The sequence below is a fragment of the Xyrauchen texanus genome, chromosome 46, assembly GCF_025860055.1.
Source record: "Xyrauchen texanus isolate HMW12.3.18 chromosome 46, RBS_HiC_50CHRs, whole genome shotgun sequence".
Taxonomy (NCBI): Eukaryota; Metazoa; Chordata; class Actinopteri; order Cypriniformes; family Catostomidae; genus Xyrauchen; species Xyrauchen texanus.
Genome location: NC_068321.1, coordinates 2,016,931 through 2,029,544, shown reverse-complemented (window position 1 = coordinate 2,029,544; position 12,614 = coordinate 2,016,931). Strand labels below are relative to the sequence as shown.

General features: G+C 36.0%; 1 protein-coding gene and 1 long non-coding RNA gene across 2 annotated transcripts in view; both read left to right on the top strand.

Annotated features, from left to right (window-relative positions):
• LOC127638005 (kinesin-like protein KIF15-A) overlaps nt 1-12,614 on the top strand; it is a 171,737-nt gene that overhangs the window by 61,226 nt on the left and 97,897 nt on the right.
• Nucleotides 1,263-1,964, top strand: LOC127638077 (uncharacterized). The gene is made up of 3 exons (XR_007969836.1): nt 1,263-1,329; nt 1,727-1,810; nt 1,892-1,964. It is a non-coding gene; the product is annotated as an uncharacterized LOC127638077 (long non-coding RNA).

The following is a 12,614-nucleotide window of genomic DNA, read 5'->3' as shown; positions in this document are numbered from 1 at the left end:
GCAGTGGTCGTCTTAAGGCTTCTATATTTGTAGGTTAGTGGTCGATAATTTCTGTTTTGTTTTTTTACTTTGTCTGAAGTGCAAAAAAAAAAAAATAAACTACACAATAGCTTTTTGTCAAGTTTTCCGATGTTAAAATAGCCAAATCTATCTGATATTTCTCCCAGCTTTTTTCAAGGAGGTGGGGCCACCTTGCTGACCGTATCCGTACTTGATAACACCTCATCATCAATAAAAGCATCTTATGCGCTCTGTGTTTGTAAGGGATTACAGACTGCAGTGTGAGCAGCACGTGCAGACTTGTGTAGTTGAATCGCAGCCTTTTGCTGTTTAATAAGCACATGGTGTGTAGATTTTGGTTAAAAACATACTATCTTTAATTGCTTCATTCGGCTTTCTGCCAAAATAAAATCTTCATTTAACTAGAAGCGTGAAACGTAAGAAATTGTGAAAAAAATATACTACTACTGTATGGTAAAATTCCATGTAGTAATGCATAATAAATAATAATAACATCATATTTAAGCAATATCTCATATTGTACTGAATAGAAGTTTTCATTAATGCTTCTGTAAATACTCTGATGCTCTGATGTGCAGCACTGTATTTGACAATTGATTTGTTTAGGATGTGCTGTGAGGATTTGAATAAAACAGTGTTTGTAAAGTCATGGAAATCCCAGAAAAGTCATGTAATTTAGAAAAAAAAATTCTACACCTGAAAATGTCACGGAAAAACAAGTTGGCACTAAATGTTTTGGAAAAGTAATTTTAACAAACTATTTTCAGCATTACACGTGTGCCAAGAAATCTTCAAGTTTGACACGAGCAGTATGCAAAAAGTGTTGTTGCGTAAACTGTGAAGTTTGTGACAACACTATGTAATTTTTGACCCTCTAAGTTAATTTACATCAGTTGTGATTATGCATGACTCGAGAGATAACCAGCAGAGTGGAGTCATGACAAGCTATTCATGTTGATATTATGTTATTTACTTAAAAATGTATTACCCATATATTACTTACACTGAAAAAAGTGCACAAGGCATGTCATTACTCTAAAGAAGTTTTTATACTTGATGTAACTCAAAACATTAAATTTTCTGTCTAGCCATCAGTGTTACGTAAAAGTTTGGTTGATTTAAATTAAAAGTAAGTCTTGTTAGTGTAAAGTAAATCTATTTCTTTAAATTAAAGTAAAAATATTGGTTTCCATTGTCACGTGACTTCTAACGGCATCCGTGGTCGTGCGTGAGGACGTTCAGTTTTCCGCCATCTTGTTACACCGCATGGATGAACTCGACGTGGGAAAACGGGAATCAAGAAAATTGGTAAGTAATTTTATACAAACGTTTGGGCGTATTATTAACATTATACATCAGGGCTTGACATTAACACCCACCATTCGCGGGTGGGTTTCAGCTGTGGCGTGTAACACAGTCACTCCCACTAGTCACTTTGGCGGGTTGAGTCTTCTCAAAAGACATCTCTTATACGGTAGCTAAACGCGTTGCGCATAAGAACAAACACGCGATTCTTTTGAGTTTATGAATGCAATGTCTAATAATCAGAAGGCGTTCAGATTAGTTATCGCTAATCTGAATCTGAATATTAGTTTTATTCAGAGCGCGCTCTCACTCACTGAAATCTGCACTCAAAGCAGAGATGTACAAGCGATGTAGCCTACATAGGAGATTCAGTCGATTGACTGTTTTTGTTCTATTTCAGCTGCGAATAAAGTTTCAAACAAAGCTCACAGCAGAACCATAGCACATCTCATGGGACTGCCATAAAGTTGTCTTGACGACTTAGGTAAAGTTGGTTTTATATTCGCACATTCGCGTTAAAGAACTTTTTCAATTAAATAGTCAATAAAGCAATTTTTTTTTTCAGATTCGAAGCAGCTACATGATATTGACAACAAAGGTTGTGAACTACAACATTTTTTACAATCGATCAAAATGGGCAAGTATATTTTTAAGCATGTACTTTAGAGATGAATATTCAATGTGTGTCGTAACCAAGATAGGGACCGTCTAAAAAGTTCATATTGTTTTTCATCGTGTGCAAACAGACAACTACATTTTAGCCAACTGCAGATGTAGCCTACTGGCAAATATCTCTCACATTATGTGTTCTGATGCTATAGAATGTCCTTTAGCAACAAAACCTGCATTATAATGATGGTGTTTAAAAATGTGTTTATGAAATAATAATGAATGAATCTGTACATGAACTGTAATTTGGTAACAATCCAGACTGTAGAAAGGAAAATCATGTTTAATCTCCTGAACATAGTTAATTGCTTCATTTTACAACCGTTTATATTTATTTATTTATTTGAGAAAAAAAAAATGAAAAAGAACTGTGTAAGTGTGGTGGTTTTAATAATGACATATGATTTGTTTCAAAAGGTTTTGAAAAGCATCGAGACGACTGCTACAAAGCAAGTTGGATCATCTTGTCTGGACTCTACAGAACATACTACAGCCCATGTCTTGCTGTTTTATTCACCTCTGTTTTTCTGTTTTTATCTGTGATAAAGACTGTGTAACAGTGTTCTCCAGGTGTTGAATAAAAAGAATGTTTAAACTCTATTTTATGTTTTCCTGTTGTATGACATCTGTGTTTAACATGAAACTTTAACAATAACACAATTCATGTACATTGATTGATGTTTACAGTCCTGCATAAATATTACTGTCCGTGGTACTGAATCCATCAGATTATTGACAAGTACTCAGAAAACATGACAGCAAACATGATGTTTATTTTGGGTGTGGATTTTGGAATAAACTGCTGCTTCAATGTAAATGTAATAAGTGACTTATCAAGGTATTCATCAATATTTTTCTTTCTAAATATCACGTGAGTTGAATGACTTCTCTAGGCTTGTGAGATTTTACTTTGTTATAGAAGTTACCAGTGTAATTACTGAAATGTTCTTTTCATGTATTCTTTAATGTCTGTATCTGATATCTGAATGCAGTAACAGTGCTTGCTAATTTAGCCCGGCTTCCAGAAATGAATCTGGAATCAGCAATGTTGAGATATTTTGTTGATATTAAGTCATTGAAGGAAAATGATATTGTCTGTTTTATAAAGGGAATTATGGGGCGGAGATAATTTGCCAGGACAAGTGGGGTGAGGCATACACACATTGTCTGGTACCCTAAAAGTGTCAGTCAGAAAGTTGTTTATTTTATGTTCATCTTAATACAATACACAATACAGAACTGCACAACATGTCCCTTCTGCAAGATGTTTATCTAAGAGAACATTCATTTGTCACTTTATTCTGAGACATTCAAGCATTTGTGGTCTGTCTATGGACACTTACAGACTTCTAAATCAGTCAGCTACATTTGAGGCATACAAATGAATAAAAGAAAAGCAGCAAGCATACATTTCAAATGATAATAATGGTAAACACATCAACCTAATAGTAATGTTTCTTACAATATGAGTGATTAGATTTGGTTAAATGATATTTAATATACAAATGATTAAATGATAAAGCATAAGCAAAATTGATAAAACATAAGCAAGAAAATATATATAAGTATGTATTTTTTCTGCTTCATCAAATACATACATATTTTTTACAATTTAAACACACTTTTAGCATGAGCTCCTCTAACTGAATAGCTTACAAACACAAACCACAAATCCATGGTTCCTCTTTTGGTGGCAGATTAATTTCGAGGCACTGGACATGAAACCACCTCTGGCACAATTCACATTGAACCTGGAAGAAAAATAGGACATTGTTAGATTTATTCAGAAACTGTTGTAATTATGAAATGTATTTGTGAAAACTCATTTTCTCTTCAATTTCTTTTCACTTTCAACAAATAGGCAATAATGACATAAAGAATACCCAGGTGAAGAGCTCCTCTGTTTGGTCGTAGTGTCTTTTTGTCCACATACAGAGCAATACTCATCTCTCGACACTGCAATTATGATAATGTAGATAATTATACTCCATCACTCTGTCTCTGGAAATAAACTGTTCTTTCAAAATAGTTTGCCAATACCTGATGCCTGCAAAATTGTTTTGGCAACATTTTTCCTGATGTGGCACATCTCCTCTTTGCTGGGTATTATGTTGATGCTCTCAGGAATTTTTGGAAAGTGTTCCACCACCTGCTTGGCCATCTAGAAGGAGAGCGGAGAACATGACTTGTCTCATATGGGAAAATGTGAGAACAGTGTTTATGTAAAGTAGTTTTCCCTCCATTTACCTGCATCACAAAGACACCACAGCTGAAAGCATCCTCCTGGAACGAATGGTGTATTGTCCCAGGCTTCCACATAGTGTCCACCCAGTCTTTTCTTCCATGCTGGTTTCCTCTCTTCCTGAAATATTCCCTGTTGTAGGAAAAATACAGTGTGTGGGGTTGTGGTGGTCTTCAGCAACATCCATATGCTAATATTCCAATATTAGTGTTGTAGATCGAAAAAGGTTACAGATTTTTTAAACAACATAACATACACAAATTTTTTGCATGCTTGTGTGGCAAGTTTCATTTCATCACTACCACGTTGAGGGTCAAGTATGAAAATGGTGTTAGTTGTAGCATGTAGACACTAAATATATATATATAAAAAAATAAGAATTAGTCATTCAATTAAATGTCTGTGAAAGGGTCAAACATTTATGTATGGGTGTATCAATGTTTATATGTAATAGTCATACAACACAATAATTGTATTTTTTACTTATAATATATTTTTACTTACCACAAACCTCCAGTGCATGTATCTGATATTTACAACAGAGATGACCCCATCATATTGCTCAAAGTTGACCTATATATCAGAAATGTAAATAAACGTATTTGTGTTCTGTAAAATACATGTACATATAAAAATGCAGAATCATAAGTAGTTGCACTCACTTTTTTCAAACCTTGTCGTATGACCTGGTCTTCTGGGCCATTTAAAATGACACCTGTGGTGTAATGGCTTAGCTGGTAGATATTTGCACCCTTTGCATTAAGTACAGCTCTTAAATAGCACTCGATCGTCTGGGAAAAAAAAAGATAAATCATTGCAATTATTCAATTTATTTAAATTAGTACATACAGTGAGAAAAAAACATTTAGTATCTGGCATTTACTTTTTCTTAGGTACAACATTTTTTATAGTTTATAAATGTATATATAGTACAATTTTGTATTTACTAGATATTTTTGTTATGATATGTGTACCTCTCCAAATAACCAGTCATGCGGCTTCAGTGTTAGGAACTCCTCGTGATGTAACAGGAACTCCAGATTCTGATCGTCAGATTTCACAATGGCTACAACCAGTTCATTGTGCGGTTTTGTCCATAACATGTCAATCTGTGAATGTTACACACTTCATATAGTCAATAATAAGTTAGCTGAATATATGCAATAAATAGTTTCATTTGTTGTACTAACTTAATTACCTCTTCCTCTACAGGGAGTGCCTCTGCAGGAAGCTGCATTGGCGCAGGACTTGACTGTTTGTGGTTTTTTGGCTTATCTTTGTGGATCCTTCTTTTCTTTTTTGGTGGAACAGGCATTCTCTGAGGAACAGAAAAGAATATGGATTTGGTGTTTGGGAAACATTCTTCCTTCTTCTTCATCCAAGTTTCTTGACACTGATCAAGGTTCAGAGGTGGCTCAGGCTGGAGCAACAGCTTTTGAGGAAGGTTATGCAGAATGATGTGCTCTGTATGTCTTGTTTGCAGAGACTGATGCATTTTTCTTATGAAGATTCCTGGTTTGACATTTTCTTCTTTATGCATTATGGAATGTTTGACAATTCCAAACCACCTTTCTATGTGACAATTGGTATCTCTTGTTTTTGGTAGTGTCAATGTTGTCACCAAATCCTGTTCACAAGATTCATACCTACCGGTAGTCAGGTCTCCCAACAGCAAGCCACTCCAAAGAGGAAAAATGGCAAGGTAGGTATCAAAGAGGACAGTGAGGATGCCCGGACAAAAGTATGGGTTGTCCTCTTTGGCCAAACATGTCTCATCACCTTCCTCTTCTTCCTTCAGCTCTTTCATGATCTGTTGGAAGAAAGCAGTGAATGGTGATCTGCCAATGATGGTCAATGCATGTCTTCTCTCTTCACTTTCACACATTTCCCAGTCTTCAGATTGGGAAGTTTCTTCCAGTGTATCCTCTTTGGATCTTGAAATGACACTCTCCAAAACACACAGACTTTCTTTGACAAGGTTTGTGTTTTGTGGGGTTGTGAGCAGGCCACAAAATGCACGGAACACAATTCTTGATTCAGTCATGTTGTTGGCATTTTGGAGTCTTGCTGAAGCATACGTGGCAAAGTCTCTCAGTCCTTTGTCATCTGTTTGCCTAGAGATTGCCTGTCTGACAGCTTTCAAAATGTGTGCAGAGCAAATGTGCAAGACAGTATATGATTTCATTTCATCCCATGATGTTTTCCCAATGCAGAACTTGTATGCTCTGTCGAGGTAAGAGCTGATGTGCTCTTTGTTGAAAGCAAGCATTACACTTTGTATTAAAGCCCAGCTGTAATCAGTCTCGACCTGGTGAATATTTATTTGTGTGTATTTTGACAAATGCAATGTAAATTGCATGAGCCAGAATGTGATTGGTGGTACTGAGTGATTGTTGGAGAGCATTTCACAGATGGGAAGAGGTGGAGCATCTCTAGCGTTCCCTGGAAGAACGAGTGCATAGTACAGCACACGCTTCGGCTGTTCCGGTATTTTTGACACAACTCCTCCAGTGGCATCAAGATAGAGGGACACGGGAGACTTACTTCTCAAATGATGCACAAGAATGCTGATGCCAAGCTCGGTGCACGAATGAACAATGAACGGATTCATACTGAAAAGCTGTACGTAGCCTGGTACCTTGAAGTATTTTGTGTCACATTCCTTGAGCAATGTCTGCATTAAGTATATTTCCATCATGACATTGGAGTGAATGGACTCCTTTTTCCTCATTTCTGAGCCTATAACTTTCAACACTTTTTTATTGAGAGATTCCGTCATGTTCCCAGCCAGGAGCTGCTCGTTTGGTGTTGATTGTAGTGCGCTGTAAAAATACTGACTGGGTCCATGCGTTAGGGCCTTTGCTATTTTCCCTCTTTTTAGTTTGGTTGCTGGCCTAGCCTTTTTCTCTGAAAGTTTGTGGTGTATATCTCCAGTTTGTTGGACTAACATTTTCACATCACATTTTCCCAGTGCAGCAGGATTATTTTGCATTGTGAAAGTGTATTTGGCTGGGCAAGTTGAAAATGTGCAGACTGCCTTTATATGTAAATATGGAAGTTTTTTTTCTGCTCCAGGGAGTCTTGGCATGTTGATATTTAAATGAGAGAGTACAACATGGATTTTGTTCTTTAAAGCTGTCATACACATGGTCTGTCCAAGGTGGTCTTAATTTTGAGGACCATATTCCTGGCTTGATCCCATTCCACATTTTTCTTTTCATAGAGATAACAAATTGTTTTGGTACCTCTGGACATTGTCTCTGAACATTTACTCCAGGCTCTCCTTCCTGTACCTTTGTGGGCTCAGGTGTACTCTTTAGACCCTCCGAGTCAGTATCTGGCTCTTGGTAAATAGGTTGTGAGTCGAAGTCTGTCTCTCTTTTCAAAATCTCTGTGTCAAACTGGGTTTCCACATCTGCCACTTCTGTATCTGTGGTAGATCACTTTAATCAATTAATACATTTTTCCAATACAATAAATGTTTTGTTATGTGCAAATTTTACCATTCATTTCATTTATAAATGGAAAATGACTGAAAAAAATATTTTATTTATTATGAGTAAAGAAAATATTAGGAATGAATAAATATATGCACCGAAATAAAAATGTTGGTCCTTAAAAAACAAACAACCAAAAAAACAAATATATATACAGTATATATAGTTATTAATTTCTTATTTTCAATTATTTTTTAGAATTGTATTAGTATTATTATTATTAATTATTATTATATTTTTAAATTAAAATCAATAATTTTACTGAATCTCAATTAAAAAAAAAAAAGGCAATAATATAAAATAACCACACTTTTATTTAAAGTAACACAAAAATTAAACAGAAAATATCCCTATATTAAAATAAGTGGGGCGTCATAGTTGCAGTTTATATTTTTGGACTTTTTTCTCTTTCGGACAAAAATTCAGTGTATCCCTATTAGGACCAAACAGAACCTTGTTATTTGTCATCTTTCATTTCTATATTTAATTACAGTTTTTTATTCGCTTGGGTACTATTTTCACAAGGTGAACATTTTCAAAACTCTTAGTACAAATATCCAAACTGATCACACTTGTAACAGCTAGTCATTCTTTCAAAACCTGATCTCATGCTTTCATTACAGTTATACACTTTTCAGTCCACATAATCATTGTTTCAAACACAAGATTATTGTAATATGTCATGAGGACGTTTGATTTAATCCCGAAACAGTATGATCTTCTTTCAATGTAGTACTTTTAACAATCACTTCATTCAACAGCAAACAATGCAAGATACATGTTTCAAATCACCATTGTTGCTGAATTAATTACAATACAGTAATACAGGCTACAGTTGCCACATTAGAAGTAATTGAATCCATAATGTTTGTAATATTATCCAGCGTGTTATCAAAAGGTGTGATGAAGTACAGCCATGAGGTTCTGTGCTAACAGAGTTTGATGGTAATACAGTGAATGATTTCACTCTTTGACCAAATCTATACAGTAGTGGACCTTTACAGATGAAGGTTGAGTTACAATAATGTAACTACCATTTTTACAGTATCACATGGCATACATACTGTAATGTAAAATGCATTTTATTCCATCTGTCTCCCTTCCAATGATGCATCTCTGATCAATCTGATGTTTTCATTGAGTGTTTCCTCTCCCTTACACTCTATTCTGCTTTACAGTGTTTGCACAAATGACAAATTTATCTGTATCTCTCTCTCTCTCTCTCTCTCTCTCTCTCTCTCTCTCTCTCTCTCTCTCTCTCTCTCTCTCTCTCTGTCACACACACACACACACACACACACACATGCTTGTGCACACACTTTGAACATTGTGGTGGTTAATATCTATAAATCACTTATGTAAAAATAATTCATTTGGTTATCCATATCGAAAAATTGCAAACAAGTTCTATAGAAACTGTGTATTGAATCAATATCTATAGAAATGCATAGGTGTACCAAATGATTCATTGATTAACCATTAAGATAATTTTGATTAAATAATAGACAAATGTAGTAAACTAAACAAGAAGAGATGCAAATCAAAAGTTTGATAGTAAGAGCTTTCTGAAAGACAGTGACTGTGAATGAAACATTTATGTAGATGAAACACTTATTTTGTGTTGTGAAAAGGATACTTTGTGATTTTGTGAATTGTACTTACACAATTGAAAACATGATGAAATGTTTGAAAAAAATGCACTTTTGATGATCTCTTGTGATATTAGCACTAAGACTTTGGAAAATGCACATCTTGTGAAAGTAGTACCAAAGCGAATAAAAACTTTTAATACTTTTGTTATCTTAAATAATATAAAATATTGAAATAAATAAGCACACTGTAAAAGCTTCTTATTTATTTTAGTATTGTGATTGAATTATTTTACCTTGATCTGCGGGTTGGATTTCTTCAGTCCCATTGGTGTGATGTTCTGCAGCCAGATGTACTTGTTCTCTCAGGCCTCTGCGGTTATGATTCCAGACGACCCATAACCAATGGCGATTTTTCTGTGTGTCTTCATTAAGTAAATCTATGGCAAGTTGGGACCATATCTCTGAGGAATATTCTGTGTTTCTATTCAAAATATCAGCTTTCTGCAGCGTCTTTATCATAGAATCAATCCCTCCAGCCTGTGACCATAGATCTGATCTTACAGGTGTGGTGCCTTTTTAGGCCTCCCCATTCTACAGTGTGAGAGATAGTGTCAAAGTCTGACTATGCCGTTCACATCCCTATTCACTGTCTCACTAAACGTCTGTCCCTCTCTCTGTCTCACAGAGTCATTGTTTCTGACTCCATCTGACCAGCAGATGATTACAGTATGAATAACAACGGAGATGGACAACATTTCCCATAAGAAAGTTCCCATAACTTTCTTATGGGAAAGTTTGGAGATGGACAACATTTTTACTCTATCGCTACTTGTGATAAGATAAAACAAAGTTCACAATGAGGCCTGTGGTAACTTTCCATTGTTATTCATACTTTCTTTGGGGGGGAATTAAAGTCGTTATTTCTGGGAAAGACAGGCACACACAGCCAGTGTATTGTGAGCTGAACACGCAGTGACACGGGCTGGACTTGAATGACCCAGATCAATTAAGGCCACTGGGAGCAATATGGAGCTACACCGACGACCATGGCATCCTATGAGACTTCCTGGACACTGCGGTCTGAGAGCTACGACATGCGTACTGGTTGTTCTGTCATTATTGATTGTTTTACTGCTCACTCCAAAAAAAGGCATTGATCCTGAGCCTGTGAGGATGATGATGATGAATGGTACTGCTTCAGTTAACCATACTTTGCGACCGAGACGAGTACGAGAAACAGCAGAAGATTTTTTAGCAAGCTTATCTGAGTCCTGGATGGACCATCCCAGCCCTCCTCATCCATATGCTACGAACCTGTGGTGGAGACTAACCAACCATACAGCAAAGAAAAGTGGGTTTCCGAACTGCTACGTGTGCACACAGTTCGCGCATGGTACCGCTGGAGCGGACCTGTGGCCGCACCAAGATCACAACACATCAACCTTCATGGCTACATTGGCTGTGGCAGCAGCTTTATATAACGAGAATACTATCCTCTTTTTAAACAACAAAGAATGGACAACAATGAAGGTGACAAAAAGAGTGTTTGGCAAGGCAGCAATTGTTCGGAACATACCAACTAATCTCACGTTACAGCAGAGTTTCAGGAACTTATGCTTTAGGGGAAACACCAAAGAGTAAATGCAACATAATCTACAAAAAGAACGACAGTAATCCTATCACACAACGACGTTGTTATAGATGCTTATTTGACCCTACTATTGCCGTTGGGAGTTCGACACAAGCTGTAATGGCTTTCAAATACTTGAAATCACACAAAGCCATATGTGATGCATGTAAGGCTGCTTGTGCAACTGTGCATGTACCAGATGAAGAGGGCACAGGAGTACTAGAAAATGTATACTGGCAGTGTAGGTATGCAATCTATGTGTCTCTGCCTATAAACTGGACAGGAACATGTGCTCTAGTTCAACTGCATGGAGGAGCAATGGTCATACAGCACCAACCACATGAAGTTATGAAACCATAGAAAAGGGGACTGCTTAACATTGTGCAAGACAGCCCAGTGCCAAGAAATCATCACATCTGGAACATAGCTGAGAAATTGCTGGCTTGTTTTGTGCCTGGAATAGGTGTTGCATCAGTAATGGAAGAGGTACAGGTAACCAGGTATGAACTGATTTCTTTCATTGACACGACAAATATTATGATGGAAGGCATCAAGGAGGAGCTGAGAGGACTAAGACTCATGGTTCTGCAGAATCGTTTAGTTTTAGACCAACTTACGGCATCACAAGGTGGAGTTTGTGTGATAGTGGGAGAAACGTGCTGCACATACATTCCAGATAATGATGCAAAAGGCCATGTCATTGAAGAAGGGATACATAATTTGACCTTCATGTCAAAGACTCTGACAGATCGGGAAACTAATTAATTCTCTTTTGGATGGGGATGGTTTAAAGGTATTTTTAGTAATGTGACAAATGCGATGATGATGGTAATTTGTATAGTTTGCTCGTTCTTGTTGATCTTGTGTTTGTGGCCTTGTGTAATGCAATTGATTAGAAATGCTGTGTCATCTACGTTTCAACACCAAACGCGTCATCATGATTTGCATGTATGTGACACATGTGATTCCAGTCAAAGTGGCAGTGAAGATGACATTTAAACTTAATTACCTAGGGTGACAAAGTAATGATTAGAAGGATAAGAGCAGATGTTATCTGTGGTACGAGATAACCGTTGTAAGAGTTAAGAAGAAGGGTATATGTTAGCTTGCTTAAATGTAAGAGATGTCTCACAAAAAAAAAATTATGGTGTGTTTTCAATCCATGTAAATTAGCATGTCTGATGATGTACTGTTGTAATGTAAATACTATGTGTGATCAAAATTATTTAGTTCATGCATGCATGTAGTTTACTGAGTTAATCTTAGTTTCATATTATTAATTATATTTTGTGCTGAAGGGTTGGGGTCAGAATCCCTTGTCTTTTCACTATATCTATATATCCTTTTGAGTTTTTACATTATTCCTATAACAAGTGCGAATCAAGTTATATAATCATTACTATATTCCACAATATAATCATTACTATATTCAAAGAGTGATTCATATATAGTTGTAAACATATTTTGTTGTCAGCATTTCTACCATTATATTTTTAAGTGCATTATGGTGTCTGATTTTTGTTGACCAAGTAAAGGTTACAGGGGTCAACCTCTATGTGATTTACATGATCTAGTTCACAAAATTTTACTTCTTTCATGTGTATGTCTCTAAAGAATAAAGTATAAATGTATAATTGTTTAGATTTTATGTTGTCTTA